Genomic DNA, 17136 nt, shown 5'->3' with positions numbered 1-17136 from the left:
TAGTTAAATTCAAATTGCTTGGGTATTCCATATAATTAGAACAATTTTTAAAAAGTTACTCAATAAACTCTTTGTTTGCACCAAATGTCATTAGGTAGATTATAATTCTTATCGCATACCAGCAATGCTGCAACGTTTTTCAGACAAATTATTTGTTATGCTTGTAACATTACAAGATCTTTCCCCGAAAAGAAGCTACAAACAATGCAGTGTCATCCAAAACTTGATCCTGCTTTACCTGAAGTCTAGGACTATAATCATGTTTTATGGTACACAGTCAAGATACTGATGTGCATATACAATAAATGTATATTTTTATTTTCTTACCATCCACATGGAGCAGAATTTATATTTCTTCTTTTTAAGCAGACAGCTTTAGGAACTGACATCCCAATCCTCAGCTGATAACAACCAGTCAAAAACAAAACCAAGGATTGTTACTTCAATAAATTACGCACTACCCATTCAAACCAGCTTTGAACTGTAAATGTAAAATACACATAATGTGCCTGTATATATATATATATATACACATATATATATTTTATACATACATTATATATGCAAGGAAATCCAGCATGATTTCAATTCCATCTGAAAGAGGGACAACGGAAACTGATATAGCGGGAGGAGAGAATTTATTCATGGCCCAAAAAGATAAATATGTCTTTTAGAAATCTGCTTCTTAACATGGTAAAATGGAAGAGCAAGGAAACTGAAATGGAGGCAATGACTGAACCCTGGAAACAGCACCAGGAGCACCTCTTGCTGGGGGCTGACTGGAACCACGCCGGCGAGAAGCCCCCTTTCTGCCAGCACTACACAGAAGAGTGCAATGTAACGTGGGAGTCCAGCCAGATCTTGCACACCCACAATGCTCCCAATTTCTAGCAATAACTGATTTATTTTTTTCAAAGCTCAATTCCAGTGCACAAGACTCTTCATTTTCATAAACAAACAATCAGTGAGGTTTCCTATTTGCAGAAAAATGTTTGATGCTATGAACCCTAAAGGCTTATGAACCAGCAAGAAGAAGACCCTAAGTGTTATTAATCATCTTTGAGCCATTATAATGATTTTTTTGATTCTGACTCATGGCTTTCCAAACTTGAGTGTTTCCCATTGCAAAGTTGAAAGATAGCCCAGCATTCAGAAATATGCTTTTCTACATGGGACCTCATTTTAATATCCTGCAATCTACTTCAGCCTATAAGGCAATGGTAATTCTTTTCAGCACACAACGATTTCTCGCGTGCCTTTCAATACTTTTCGGTCTTATTTTGGCTGCCAATCTGAGACACCAGTGCTTCAAAAAGAGTTTTTGCCTCTTGTGAAAATCACCAGATACCACACACGTACTGTACTTACTACTAACGTCAAAGTCATACACAACTGCCATTTTATCATAGACTGGTTACTTTTGAATATCTGTGCATAACTATAAAAGAAGGTATTTCTAATCCAGCAGTGGGATTGCCATCCTTACTGAGACCACGGATTTGAATATCCCTGTTGAGTACAAAATGCAAAAACAGACAAAATGCAGCTATAAAGCAATGTAAGCCCTTAAGCAATAATAAAACACAAAGAAAAGTACTTGAGACGTTACCCCTCATTTCTTGCAAAGTAAGCTCATATTTAAGTTCAGATGGACCAGGTTAACAATCACTATTTTTAATGTTAAAATGCCCTGGGGAAGTTATAAACTCACCAAATATGCTGTTAAACTTACTTTATATTGTGTGCAGCTGTATGGCTTCATACCAGTGACCAAACTTCCTAAATGGGCCAGTGAAGTAAAAGACGGTCTCCCTTCCCCCCTCACACCCTCCCCCCGTAACAGTGACTTACTTGTCACGGGAATTTAATTTATTTTTGTAGTATGTCAGGCTACTATTCACTTCTGATTTTCCTTACCTCTCTTACCCTACGTTTTCGCATCTGTCAAGATCAGGCCGAAGAAACAGATAAGGAAGGAGAAGAATTAAATATGAATGACACTTGCTGCCTTAGAGCAGTCATTGCTATTACACATAAAAGTCAGATTCCAATTTATTTTGAATTACACTTTATGTACTACTCAGTATGGATTTTATATTCATGTTAGAAGCCTCTTTCTAGATCTACCCGGCATAATCAATTCCACTCAGCTAATTATCAGGGTTACCCCACATTTTGCATCTCTCCATTTCCCCCTTCCCCCAAATTCCACCCTATAAGCCTGCAACATTCATTTCTTGCAGTAAATGTATTTCCCTGCAAACATTTCTGTAGCCTGTATTGGAGGTCTTAGAGGAGGAGGTCTGGCTTGCGGATTTAGATTTTGTGAACTTAACAAGGAGGCCGTTATGAAATGGAGCTTTGGCACGCCATGGCTCATTGGCAGTGATTAATTGACCGACATAGTTTCACATGATCCATTCTGACATCTAGACACAGACCTCACCTAGGAAATCGCAAGTGGATATTGATACTGCATCACAAAGCTCAGCATCACGAACTCTTTAAGGCTATTTTAAGCTCTGGTGGCAGAAATGGCTTCTCCTGAAGCCTCAGCTAGGATAAATGGGTGTCAAATAATTACTTTAAAATAGATTTCAAGCTGGATAATAAAAAAAAAATCTGTGTAGTCAGAACAATAAGGAAAAATTGTATCAGGCTGAAATGTCTCTAAGAAAATCAGGCTCTTCAGTAAAATAAAAGACTAAGTAGAAACTAGCAAGACAGCTGCTATCAACGGTGCAGCAAAGGGAAAATGCTCTCCCCATTATGGTTTGAAATTTTTTATTTCTTTTGCCCAGTAACAAAACATAATTGTCTATATATTTTTGTTCAGAATTCGTATATTTCCGAAGCTCTCAAGACACATCCAAAGCACAAAGACAAATACAGTCAACTAGCTTCTACACAGGTTCAAAAGAAGTGCTTTTTAGACCACTGGTCAACTGTTATACTTCAGTTTAAGCATATAAGAAACACTTTATTTTGCTACACTATTCTATGGCCATTTTTCATTATAAAGAGATAGCTGTCTTATTCAAGAAGAACCCTGATTAAAACCAGATGTTTCTTTAAAAAAAAAGCCAACAAGTTTAAATACATTATTAGTGCTTTAACTTGATTGGATTAGAAGTCTATAAAAATCTTCCCGTAATATATACATATTTGTTATAAAAATAATTCCCTAGATTTCTGGTACAAGGTCCATCAGCTGCCCTGCTCCTTTGGGTACCAAATCTGCTCCACAGCAACGTTGTTGGCAGAGAAGTGAAGGAGCTGGGCAACGTCAAGTCACAACACAGCATCCTGTCATTAAGTACAGTGTTGTACCATGACATCGGAGGAAATGAAGGAGCGATAAAATAAAAGGTGGCAAAACAGTGCAACTCTTCCAAGTTTGCCTTGTTTTCCAAGTGAAAACTAGCAGTAGGAAAAGCTACCACCACGTTCAGTGCCAAGAGCTGTTCGTCAGCCTGGGGGTTGAGGTAGGACTTCCACTCCAATTAGCAAACAGGTACTAGTGCGCAGGGGATACGTCCCAGATCCATGCTGACTTGATTAGCAGTATACAGGTAAAAAAGGAGAATAACATTTGTATTAGGATTAACATGGAACAGTTTGTTTAGCTCAGGGCTGCTAGCAATGCAAAATGCAACGTTTCGTGTGCTGAGACTTATATTGTAAGCCTTCCATGATGGCTCTGTGAAATATTTATTTAGTATCGTTTATTTATTTTTAAGGTTAGCAAAGCTTACACAGTGACAAACGTACCACAGATCTCAGATATTATTGAGAAGGACTTCTGGCAAGACTGATCATCATCCTTTGCCCTGGGTTTCAACTGACTTGGCATTGCTGGAGATGGAATCCTTCATTCCCACTTACACACTGTTCAGTGCTGTAGTCATACAAAAATATATTCCTATGGTCCAGAAACCATTTCAGCTTACAGTTTTTGCTTAATAAAAGTCTACACATAGAGGAGATTAAAAAAAAAAAAACTTGAAACTTTTTTTCTTTAGAATACCTTTTCTTTTAAACAGCAATATTTCATGGAAATGTATCTGTTTCAGTGAAAATATTCAGGCTGGAATTTGTAGTGGGTGTGAGAAAGAGTTCAGCATCAAAATGAACACAAGTCCCAAAGCTCCTCTCCCCTCCCTTGAAATGAGATTGTTGCTCTCTGACTAGCCTTGACTCTGGTGGAGTTCTAATGGGATAATTGCACATTTGGAAAGCTAAAAGCACAGAAACCAGTCCATTAAATTAGATTTAAACTGTCTCTCAGAAGAAAAGATGTGGCTATCCCAAACTCTAGTCACTATTTCCATGAATCAAAACCAAAAATCCCTACACCACACAAAAATGATGCAAATTCTCATTGTTTCAAACTAGAAACCAATAAGGAAAGTAAAGATGAAAGCAGGCTCTTACTCAGCCATGCCTTACCCACAAATGAATGATGTCTATCACAGAAAGTCTCAATCCATAAGCAGGCATTGAGGTCAGTGGAGTGGGAGCTTATGGAGCATAGATTGAGGCAAAAAACAAAGTTGAGAAGTCTGTTCTAAGGAGAATATTACAAGCGCTGCTTCTAATCAACTTTGCAAAGCCAAAAATAATTTGTGTAGTTTGATGACACATACTGTTTCTCAGATAAAATGTCTTCATGTCGTCTGTTGCTGTTGGAACTTTAAAATATTCAGAAACCAAACTGTGATCAAAAGACATTGGACAAAATTTAAACATGAAGCGCAATATTCCCTAGACACTGAAATCCCTACTAGGGCTACTGTGCAGGCACACAAACACATGAGAACTCTGTAACGTGCCCAGGCTTTAGCTCAACAACAAAATCATTTATGGAAATTTTTGCCTGTTGTAAATAGCTCTTGCATGTTGCAACTTGTTATAATTTGGGGATTTTGCTGGCTATCCCCCAACTTATTCAGGCAGAGGGTGAAAAGCAGCATGCAGAAAGTGACGAGGTCCTTTAGAAAGTAACAGGCATTTTTTCCATTTTCCAATGAGTAACAACTAAGTAGTCTTACTTTGTCAGCACTGAACGTAGTGAACAGTAATGAATAACCTAGGCTGGTTTTAGTTTGACCGATACTGCCCTCCTCAATCTCCCTGGTGTTACACCACCCCTGCACATTGCTACTAAGAATGACAAAGGAAGATGTTACTGAGGACCATGGTGGGGATGGATCCCACCATCTCCACAATAAAAGTAACCCCCGAATCCAACCTATAAATGGTAAACTAACAGGCGTCCAGGGTGTGAATGAATCAACTGAGTCTCTAGTACAAGTGGTTGGTTTGGCTGAAGATGTATTCCCTACATTCGGCCAGGGAAGTGGCAGGCTCATTTCGCCATATACAGAGAGGCGCACAAACACAGCAAAGGTCAGTATATTTTTCCAAGCTATTTTCCTCTGCCTACCTGTTCCTAGAGGTAGGATTTTTCCATAGGGGATAAAAATGTAGTTACATTTGGAAAGTTTAAACCTATTTCACCTTAGGCAATGTGCAGCAGAAAATTTTCAATATACAGCCTAAAGTTTCCAACTGATTTCAACAGGAGCTGCGTCAGGACTTCACAGAATAACTGAGGAGGAAAAAGACAGTGATGACAAGATGAAAGACAAATCTTAAGAAATATTCACTCTCTGTAAGTCAAACCAGTGAAAACAGTGTTCCATTTGATGATTGAAAGTACATCCATTCATTGAACAAGCTCCACCTTACGTGACAGTATTGCTATGACTGTAATGTGTTAAGAGAGTGAAAAAAGAAATGTGTAGTTCAGTGGCTCCTTCACTATATCAAAAAGTAATAGGAAGAGATACAGCAGACAATTTCAGTATAGACTTTAGACATGCATAATGCATTTTAAAGCTTAGCTCATCTTAACCATGAAATCACTTTCATAGAATCATAGACTGGTTTGGGCTGGAAGGGACCTTAAAGAGCATCTGGTTCCACCCCCCTGCCATGGGCAGGGACACCTCCCACCAGACCAGGCTGCCCAAAGCCCCATCCAACCTGGCCTTGAACACCTCCAGGGATGGGGCATCCACAGCTTCTCTGGGCAACCTATGCCAGTGCTTCACACCCCTCTGAATAAAGAATTTTTTCCAAATGCCTAACCTAAATCTACCCTTTTTTACTTTCAAAGCCATTCCCCCTTGTCCGATCACTACACTCCCTGATAAGGAGTCCCTCCGCAGCTTTCCTGTAGGCCCCCTTGAGGTATTGGGAAGTCAGTATAAGGTCTTAAGTCCCAAGTTCACTTGGGACTTAGTAAACCTAATTTTAACTTACGATTAGCAGAGCTTGATCACTACTTCTGCTTGCATAACATTAGCCCCAAGCAAAGAAAAGTGAATCTGTTAATTGTGTATGTCTAATATGCTTTGAACAGAAAAATTGACTGGGATAGATTCTGATAGGGTGGCATTTGCCTATAGCAGAACACAGTGGCTGTGACATAAAATGATAGACTGATCTACAATTTGAATGCTTCTAAGTGGACCGGACTTTGCTAGAGAGACTAGTACACAACACTTAAACCAATACAATCTACACAAAAAAAGGCCTATTCCAGATTTTAAAATTCATCAATATAGTAGAGAACACATTCAAACACAGTTCTGCAAAATAATGAACTGTATCTAGACAGAGAATAATACAAAATACTCCTAGATGAACCAAATAAATTAATATAAATATCTATTCCTTGAAAAAGATAAACCACAACGTAGTATTAACTTGACAGTGTGAATAACATAAAACCAAGGAATTACTACTTCACACAGTAGAAAGAAAAATGAGGAAACACTGATTTTAGACACTAAACTTAACAACTTCTAATTCTTATCTCTAAGTCTTGATAACCTTTGTTACCTTTATAGCTTTCAACTATGTGTACCTAAGACCTGGAAAATGAATTAGAGTGGCCCATTAGTCATTTTTTGGTCTCTGGATGTTAAATCATACTTTTGTTTATTCTACCCTTCACATGAAAACCCTCCGTTAGAAACGTACAGCCCAGTGTTTTACTCTTAACAGGGAAAATGAAAAAAAAGTGACAGGTAAAATTAAATGTTTCAGATGTTTTCTTTGGAAAGTTACATCTCAACTATTTTGTGGGGGAGGATAAATGAGGCGAGATCATTTTAACATACTACCTCAATAATATATGCAGAGTGCCTCAGGAAATGTAAAAACTGTTGGCCCTATAAATGAAAAATTAAGAGGAAGACAACTATTTATTTCATTAGTCATCTATATTTCTACTCAGAATTGTTGAATAACCTGAAGGCTCCAGCTGGCTAAAAATTCCTTGTGATCTCAGAAATCAAGCATACTTAACCCAGCTTTTAAGATAGCGTTCACTTTATTTTTCCCTCAAGTCACAGTTGTATAAGTTTTCTGGAATTTTAGAACACATTAAGGTACAGCTGAATTGCCATTATTTTGATTTGCAAAAATGCATAGTAGTAGCCTTATGGGCTAGAAAAATGTATTCCCCACCCCTGCTTTCAGCGTCCTGCCATTTCTAGCATAATATTCTCAAGAGAAATTCTGGAAAGCAATCTCTGTTTTTTCTCAAGTTCTAATAATTTCTCATTTCCCCCTCCCATTTTTTTGTACACTTATCACTGTAAAACATAGTGTCTTATGTGCGTGCATCCCCTATTAAAACTTGCTGGGCTCCTTCACAGGACAAGCTGCAACTGCAACCTCTCCTCGCATAAATGGTTACCGTGATTTGCAAACACCTTCAACATCTGTTCATGTTCTTTAATTTGTCACTTTCTTTATGAAATTACTGGTCAAAATACAGTTCACCTTTACTAAATGTCAAAGAAACAGGCTGTGATAACTGTTTTTGCAATCAGGAATTTCAAATGGTCATTGCAGGCATTTTGTTTTTACGGAGATATATTTAGGTCTGAAAACACAGACCAAATGTTGCCATGTCTCTCTGATTTTTCTGGTCGTACGAATATGTGAGTCAATAATGAAACCATCTGAATTAAGTCATATTTGGAGGAGTCCAACATTCTGATGAGTTCTCAAAAGGAAAAAAGATACCTTTCAGAGCTTTTAAAAACAGTAATAATGATAAAAAAAATCCATTTGGAATAATCAAATCTTATAAGAAAAATGTGCTCGACTTGGAACTCAAAAAACAAAGTGAAATCATATCACCACGCTGAATGAGCTTTGTCCTTACATTTGTCTTTTACAGGTATGTTTATTCCAAAGCACTATTAAAAAAAATGGAATGAGTAAATGTTGATGTTTACAACCCATATTCAGAATATTTTTCACAATTATAAAAAAAAATAAGACAGATCATAGTATACTTATTTGTGGCAGCAATCATTATATTTCCTTTTTAACTGCTGTATTGTTCACCACAGAGAGCCTCACGAAATCTTAATTGCGAGACATCGGACACATCCATACACAGCAAAATTCAGCACCAGATGTCTTGTATGAAAAAGGTTAACGGGGCTTCAGAGCAAAGAGCGAAAACAAACCTGATGTTGTATTATAAGCAGTAAACATAATACTCTGTAACACACTCAAAATAAATCATACAGATTTGCAGGATCTGGCCCTGCAAATCTCTATTTCTACTTCAGGCATTTTCACCCACAGTCCCACTGGAGTTATGAACCCTGTTTTTGAGCATAAAACAGTTCTCAGTAATGAGAACTATGGGATTGGGCGGCTGTTTTATTTAATACATATAAGTGGTGCTGTTTAAATAATAACAACAAAAAACTCTTCACTATACTTTTTTTTTAGAATATCTAGTATGTACCAGATCTGAAGGTGTCTGCTTCTGAAAGCTCACTTACACTTCAACCTGGATACAACACACGACTGCAATAAGGAAGGAAAAACAAAAGGCAAAACATATATACATTATAATGCATTACACAATCACAACTATAAAAAATTAAAATGAGTGAAAGTCACAAAGCAGAACAAAAAACTGGTGATGATCTTATTATGAAAAAAGGGGAAGAGCAAATCTTAGGATTTTTAGCACCTCCTTTAAGGTAAGAAGAGGACTTATAAACCAGAACCCCTGGACCCACTGATCTAATCAACTGGAAATTTCATCTCTACCTGCACTGTAATGTCTGTAAAAGAGATTCTTGTCAAGACCCAGGGAGAGAATCTCCTGTTGTCTTTTCCAGCACGATGTTGTTTGACTAGACAAAGAGAACAGAGATACCTATACACTGGAAATTCAGATGATCTTTCTTTCACCCCTCTCTTCCCTCTCCCCCATTTTTTATTTTAAATGCGGTTATTCATATGCAGCATCTTTGTGTTCTAACATCATATTTTTGATCTGAGTCTTTGGTACTAAATAACGTTTTTAGCTCCTACTTCAAAGACGTTCATATTAACTGTGCAGTATGGAGGAATTGGAAAGATCTGAAACATTTTGTATAAACTTTCAAAGCTTTGAAGCAATTTTTCTTTTAGGAACTTGAGATCAGCTATTGTACTCTTCACAGCTTTAATGCTAAGTGGTGATTTTAACAGACTTTTGAGATTGGTTGAGATTGTGGCTGCTACCTGAGTAACACCTACATTTGGGAATCAGGTTTTTAGATTTTAAAAATCTAATCAAATTGTGTCAGCACTTAATTGTTACTGTTATTAAAACACGGCCAATATTTTAGCTACAGTTTTGTGCACCTCCCTACCCTTTTACTCCATCTCTGTTTTTTTTTTTTTTTCTACTTCATCTATGTCTTCTTTGCATCTTTTCTTGCTTCTTTTTGGATTCTGTTACTCTCATACTGGTCAGCATTGGGAAAACTGACAGCGAAAGAATGAAAGTGTTGTGAATTGTACCTAAAAACACCTGGTAAAGGTTTATTTTATGGCATCAAATAAAAATGCTGAAAAATACCTGTCAAATGATATATTTTTTAAAAAAATACAGAAAACCAGAAGCTTGAAATACAGCTATGCAAAAAAAAAAAAAAAAAAGAGGTGTAAATTTACAAGAAGCTAGGCAACGGTGATAAAAAGCAATTTTGCACAAGTTTAAAAAAAAAAAAAGAAAAAAGATTAAATGACATTAAAAAATATCCAAGCCTTCATTTGATTATCTTTAATCTAATTATAAAAAGGAGCTGCTTAGTTCCCTGCAAAACAAGGAGACCTTAGATAGTTTAAGCAGAAAAAACAGAGGCTAGAGAAGCAAAAATAGTGCTAAATTAAAGCACTTGGAGGCCAAGGGCTTTGAACCTGGGTTTAAGCAGTCATTCCAACCTTGTGAGGCAGGGGCTACAGAAGTTTGGGCTGGTGCTAACAGAGCCTCCATTGTTTCCCCCGGCAGCGAGAAAAATGCTGCTTTATATCTCCTCACACCACAGGCCCTGCGCTGAGGAGGAGAAGGAGTCCGAGGGTGTGCTCCCCATTGAAAAGCCATTTTTCCGCTATAAACTACCCCGCGCTCCAGTCCCGGCTCGCCGGCTGCGCTAACGGGATGTTATGATGGAGCATAATTTATAACTGGAAATTTCTGATTTATGTGGGATTTGGGGCGTTCGCGTGGCCTCCCTCCCGGCCTCCCTCCCGCCTTCGCTCAGGCCTGGGCACCGCGAGGTGAAACCTCTCTGCCGGCGGAGCCGACGGATCCACCGCGTTAGCGGGTAAACACTGCGCAGTTGAAAGTGCAGTTATTACACACCTGTTTAATATGTTTATTCAGTAATTAAAGATTAATGCTTATTCCAGACCAGATAAATACGTACTGTACACATGCACGCATTCTGGGAGGAACAAAGATTTTACTGTAGCGGGCTACCTAAGAGTACTGAAACGTACAGTTTTAAGAAGCCTCAGCCACATCACATTTAGGCTTTGCTATAAATAACATTACACACATTTGTAAAAGATGCTAGCAGTAGGTCAGTAGGAAGAATTACTGAAGATAATTTAGAGCCAGGTCACTTGTATGGCCTATAATTAATGTCTGTTGGCAGAGACAGCTATGGTCCATCGCTATTCTATAGTAGGCACACGTGATGACGCTTGCATGATTTAGACTTGCTGAACCTGTAATAAAATGTATTAGGCTGGAGTGCACCATGGTGTTTATATATATACACTTTATGTATATACACCTTTGTACATATAACTACACAAAAATATTATTTGTATGTTTATACACACAAAAATTATATATGTAGGTACACGTATATACACACAAATAAATGAAGAACTCTTTATAGCTGAAATTTTCCTTATGCAAAAATATACACAAAATAAAAAGGCCAGACCCACTGCAATAATAAGAGGCTAAAAAGAAGCCCTAGTCAAGAAAATCGAGACAGACCGTCTTTTCCTTAACATCTGTCCAGTTTAAAAATATGTTTGACCAGGTTAATAAATAGCTTAATGAATTTGGGCTAACTTTTTTTTTTTTTTAATGTATAAGGAAGCTCTACTTGCATTCTGTTACACTTCAAATGAAGCTCTACCGGTACCTCCTGTAAGGTTCTTTTAAAAGATGTTTTCCTGCCTGTCAACTTGTGGCACACTGTACCATGGAGGTTGGAAGCAACATCTTTACAGTCATAATGAGCCATAGGAATAGCTGAATCATGTCTGTCTACCGAATTCACACCAATTATGCTAATTATATAATTTCATTTATTTGAAGTAATCAAATACAATTCAATTAACTTTGCTTCATATAAGGTTCATAGTTTTATAATCAGAAGCATCTGAACAGTAAAAGACTTTTTTAATTGTGTCATTTGGGATGTTACAGTGCTCAACCAAACCTAGAAAGCTGGTAAACCAGTAGGCTTGCTGTGCTGGAACTAAACCGCTGCTAAGGAGCACACCCTTAGATGTGTTTTAGGAGGTTTTATTATTTGTAGCTCCAAATCAGAACAGCAGCTAACGATGTTCTTAAGTTTAAATCAATAGCCCCTATGCAAGACTGAAAACATATGCTTCAGTGAACCAAACCATCAGCCTATTTAACCCATGCTCGGAGGCAGGCTCTTTTGCATTGGTAGCACTCCCAGTCTCTTTAAAGAAGGAGGCTTCAGCCAGTACTGGTTTTTTTGTTGTTGTTGTTGTTGTTTTTTTGAAGCTGCTACCTGCTGCATGGCTTGACCTTGCTCCTGATTTAGTAAGGGCAAAAAGCTCCATAAACCCTGCATGGGATGAAGAGCAATCTCCAGCAATGTGCTCTCAGCCCACTCACCACCTAGCAGAACAGGAAAGGACCAGGACAAATCACATGTAGCAAAGATCTTCAAAGCTTGTTTCTTAATTATTTTTGGATATAATTGCTGGTGCTGAACACCCTACAGTGACTCTCACAGAAGCAGTATACATCTTGCACTGTCTAGCACTTTCCAGATGGCACATTAAACTACTCAGAGGACAGCATGTGTGAGTACTCATGTTCAAAAAGAACAGGTTTGCTAAAGGATTACTGTAAATTCCTAATCTGACTCCTGTGTGCAACAGTACACAGTCACAAACCAGTCCTGGCCGCTTGCTCAGAGAAACAGGAGAATTGTTCTTGTTTTTAAGACAATGGAGCCCACCTTGCAGTGGCATGCACTTTGTATACACGTGAAGTACATATGCATTTGTAGCAGAGTGTGTGCAATTGAGCGTAGTGGTCCTTCTCAGGGCCATAATTATATATGTAAGAATTAAAAAACACTAAATCAAAGCCACAAAATTGTAAATTAAAATGCAAGTAGCAGAATTACTTCCTATTTCAAATTTTGAGAAGAGCAAACATCATTCCATCCCTTCCACAATGCAGTGAGCAGAAAAGGAGGCAAGCAGAAAGGAATTGCACATCACAATAGTCCTGACCCATTTTTGGCTTTCACAGTGCCCTCAGAACTGCAGAGAACATCAGAAACTGGATCCAAGGAAAAGGTGCTGCAGATCAAAGCCTCAAATCAGTGTTATAGTGCACAGAATCACAGATTAAGACAGAAGGGAACCTACTGAGGTCATCTGGTCCAAAATCCTGTTCAAAGCAGAACAACTTCAAAGTCAATCCAATGTCCTGATTGAATAACTAATCTAGAATAATCCAGCTATTCAAATGTTCTGGTCATGCAGCAATGTGCATCTTTGCAGAAAGCACAACTGTAGAAGAGTAGTGTACTATGCATCCACTTAGAATAGCAGAGAAATGTAGTTTATTTTAGCAAAAAATGAAACTTGTTACCACTTTGTATAGTCTTTTTCAACTAAAGGGCAAAATTGAAGCATTATTGTTATTCTTCAATGAAGTAAACTGCTAGTCTGTATTATCACTGTAATAAAGATTTTCTTCATATAAATATCTTCCACAGAATTAGAGGAAGGATCTTGTTGTTTTTCCTTTACCTGTGCCTCTCACACTAATAGGACTGTGAAGAAAAAAAAAGCCTAAATAAAGAATGAGTTCTAGTGAGCTTATCACTACAGAACATCATACTATTAGGTGTGGATTAGAGGCAGACGTAAACAGGACAAGCACATGCAAAGATTTCCTGAGATCTTGAATTTTGCATACACTCAGATGCAATATCTGAGCTTTTCTTATTGAACACGATCTCTAATTTTAATTCTTCTGCCTGAAAGCCATTTTATTTTAGCAAATAGTGTAGCAAATTAAACTTTTAGGTATTTTGTTGAAGACATACAGATGAAATCTACACACGTGTGTTAAGGTAGGATATGACTGGCAACCAGCGTCAAATTTATAAGCTTTGTGTAAGCACAAAAAATTCAGCTGTAGAATATGTAGTTCAGAACTGAAACATTATTTAGTATTAATTGAGTGCCATAAACATGCCTCTACCTATCAAACTACTGAGGTTTAATAAAAAGGGGACACAGCACAAAAGGACACTCAAATCGACCCTGTGCTAAATTCCCTAAGAATGCACTTGGTGCTGTTTCCCAGGTCAGAGAGCAGGAAGGGACTAACCTAGTCCTGTTAAGCTAACAAATATGACAGAACTCATTAAAGCAAATGCAGACCTCTGGATTAATAGGTATACTCCTCTTCTCCACCCTGGGCAAATGCCTCCTATCTCGCCTCATCTGCAGTCAGCTCCACTGGATTAAGTACAATCCTGAGGTTTAAACGGAGAAATCACTCTTCACACAAGAGAGGTAATTTGAACAGGCACTTAATTACTGCAGCCATCCAAACTGTAGTGAGGTAAGAGTGCAGTCCTGAGGGGTGGGAGAACCACCAAAAAAAAAAAGCAAGCCAAACTTATGAACAAGTCAAGTCCATAGCAGCTGGGAGCTGTTTGTGACTTCTCTGTTTCACTCCTTTAGACTTTCTGGCATTTTTATTGCCTGTTATCCCAGTGATAATATGTAAGCATGCAGATATATTAAACTGAGGGGTGGGGGTGGGGGAGTAAGAGCCACATAAAAAGCAGCAGATTGAAGTAACTGATACACATCAGTCATTTTCTAATAAACTAGAAGGTTTTAGAAGTTAGTAAATAAGCTACTAATATAATATTTCTGGAAAGCCTAAAGGGAAGGTTAGTATTTGTAAGAGCAAGCATTCAAAGAAATCAGTGCTTTAAGCTTTTCTAGCCCACCCTGGTCATTTGAAAAAGTGAATATATATTATGCTTTTTTGTTTGTTTGTGGGTTCTCCCCTCCCTTTTCTTCCCTTTTTCCTCTCATTTTTGTGCTCTCAGGATTCGCTCGATAACCCTGAGTATGCCAGCAGCTCTCCCCTCTCTTTTTTTCCACATGGCAACTGGGATTTTCATGAAATCGCTCAACTCCAGTGCTAACGCTTTAAGAAAAACAAGGAAAGCGCACACGCTCCTAACTAATGAGAATAATAACGAAACCTGGAAATGTTAGGGTTTGGTTAAAATGTCTCTCATTTAGAGCCAGATGTTGCCGTAGATCTCACAGAAGTCTATGGAAGAAGGATGGAAAGGTTTTTGTCAAAATTACAGAATTTGGACATAGTGCTTTGCAAATATGAACGAGCTAGAATATTAACTATGGTTATATTTGTTTACTTGCTCAACTAATGAAATTATGGAAAATTCTTTCACAAACATAAACAAGCTTGGAATGCTTGAAAGTGGGCTTCTTGCCAAACTAAAAGAAGATAAAATGAAAGCAAAGCCTGAAATAAACCCAGGCCACATAGGAAGAAATTCTGATCTCACTGACTTCAGGGGCCCTAGCATTTCACTCCTATATAATGAGTCTGTCTATTAACGATGTGAAGAAACATATTTTCATTATTCTGTTCACTGCAAAATTAAAAATGCAGCCTCAATTTCTTTGCTCGAGTGGAGATGGTTAGAAGTGTCTTTACTGAGAAGAAGGCATGAATATATATCTCTTATTCAAGCTTTGTAAGTTCCCAAGGAAAAAAACATGAGTAAGGCTGTCACTGGAAAAGACTAACCCATTAGTTGTCATCAGGGCTGCTTGGAGCCTTATCTCAAAATAGCATCATGCACTCAAAGCCCTGAAAAATTAGATAAAATCCTGGCCTAGCAGAAAGGATCCCACAGAAAATTCTCAGATTAATTCTCCAAGGCCTTGCGCATCAAAACAAACAAAACACCTTTCCCAGTTTTCCATGGGAAAGAGATAAAAGGCAAAGAGAAATAGCCAGCAGCTCTGTGGGCTCAGAGGCTCCCTGGGAATGCCAAAGACAGAGGTGCAAGTCCCTAGAGGCTCCAACCTACCTCTACATATGTAGCACAAACATCACCTCATTAATTAAGCCTGAGGATGGTAAACATTGGCCCCTTTTACACATTGACCACCATTCCTTACCCTTGCCAAAACTGATAGACACAATCCATCACCAACTTGCCCTCTTTTGATGAAACAACACATCTGAGTAACTTCTCACCAAACCGGTCAGAAAACACCTACACGGTGGGAGAGGCAAAAGGATATTAAAAAAAAAAAAAAAAAAAAAAAAAAAAAGCTGTAAGCAAGCCCCTAGCTTGGAGATCTTTTGCTGGTGGCCTTTGAGAAATTAGACTTTCAGAAAGAGCTGTGGGACCACTGAGCTGCTCAGCAGGGACAGCTGGAGGGGACTCTTCTCCCATGTGGAACAACTGCAAGTGGGCTCTGCTGAATCAACATGACGGAAAACAAAGTGACTGCCAAACTGGGAACCAGTTTAACAGCACGAGCACCTCAAAGTTCAAGAGGAATGCAATAGCAGGGGTCACTGCAGGAACAGGCTTGTAAGGAACTGGTAAGGTTTACTAAACACCACTCATCACTCCTCTTTTGGCACAATGGTGGGAAAAGAAGGTTTTATAGCCCAGTGATCCAGTCTACACCAGGAGTCAAGTGTGCATGACAAGTCCCGTCGCTTGGGAAGAAATCACCCTTTAGCTGTGAGAGAAACCACATTTGCTTCTTGGGCAAAATTTTAGGGACTCTCCTCCCACATAGAAGCCAGGCAAAACTCCTGTTTAACTGAAGATGCCAAGAGCACATTAATGCACACATCACTGCTCTACCACATTCTTTCTAAGGGCATCTCTAGCATTACGTGTGCACAATTGCTTGCAATAGTACCATGTTTGCGCTCACAAATTAAGCAGCACGGCTCCCAGCAGGCATGGGTATGGAGCAAGCGACCAGGACCAAGGCTGATGCTCAGAAAAAAAACATCTAGATAAGCTGCTGAGAAAGTGGTAAGATTTATTAAGAAAACAAACAAATGAACAAAACCAACATATTTCAGAAACTACTCAGAGTTTGCAGAGAGGAGACTCACTGCAGACTTCATCAGAGGATGCAGGGCATTTTCAGTAACCAGGAAAAGAGCTACCCCCTTTTCTTTCACAGTCCTTCCTACACAAATCAAAATAAAGATATTCTGCTATAAAATTCTACTTGCTTTTAATTGGCTAGTAGAAAGTAAAATGATAATCATGTTATACTGAAAACCTGAGGAAGAAATCCACACAGTTTTCATTGTATCTCAGGAGGCATTTTGTTTTAGACCTGCTACCCTATCAGGCCTTATTATTTTCACAAAGTTCTGACAATCGAGGGGTCATATTTGTTAGCTGCTTGTGACAACATTCAAAA

General features: G+C 38.3%; 1 protein-coding gene and 1 long non-coding RNA gene across 4 annotated transcripts in view; both read right to left on the bottom strand.

The window, feature by feature from the left end:
• GMDS (GDP-mannose 4,6-dehydratase) overlaps positions 1 to 17136 on the bottom strand; it is a 409857-nt gene that overhangs the window by 168231 nt on the left and 224490 nt on the right. The window lies entirely within an intron of this gene.
• LOC308189350 overlaps positions 1 to 17136 on the bottom strand; it is a 117512-nt gene that overhangs the window by 61224 nt on the left and 39152 nt on the right. The window contains exon 1 of the long non-coding RNA XR_013946313.1: positions 328 to 17136. This exon is cut by the window's right edge and continues 39152 nt beyond it. This is a non-coding gene — a long non-coding RNA (uncharacterized lncRNA). The remainder of the gene's footprint in view (positions 1 to 327) is intronic.

This window comes from Anser brachyrhynchus, assembly GCF_964034855.1.
Source record: "Anser brachyrhynchus genome assembly, chromosome: 2".
NCBI lineage: Eukaryota > Metazoa > Chordata > Aves > Anseriformes > Anatidae > Anser > Anser brachyrhynchus.
Note: the sequence above shows the minus strand (reverse complement) of the source record. Positions and strands in the feature narration are given on the sequence as shown.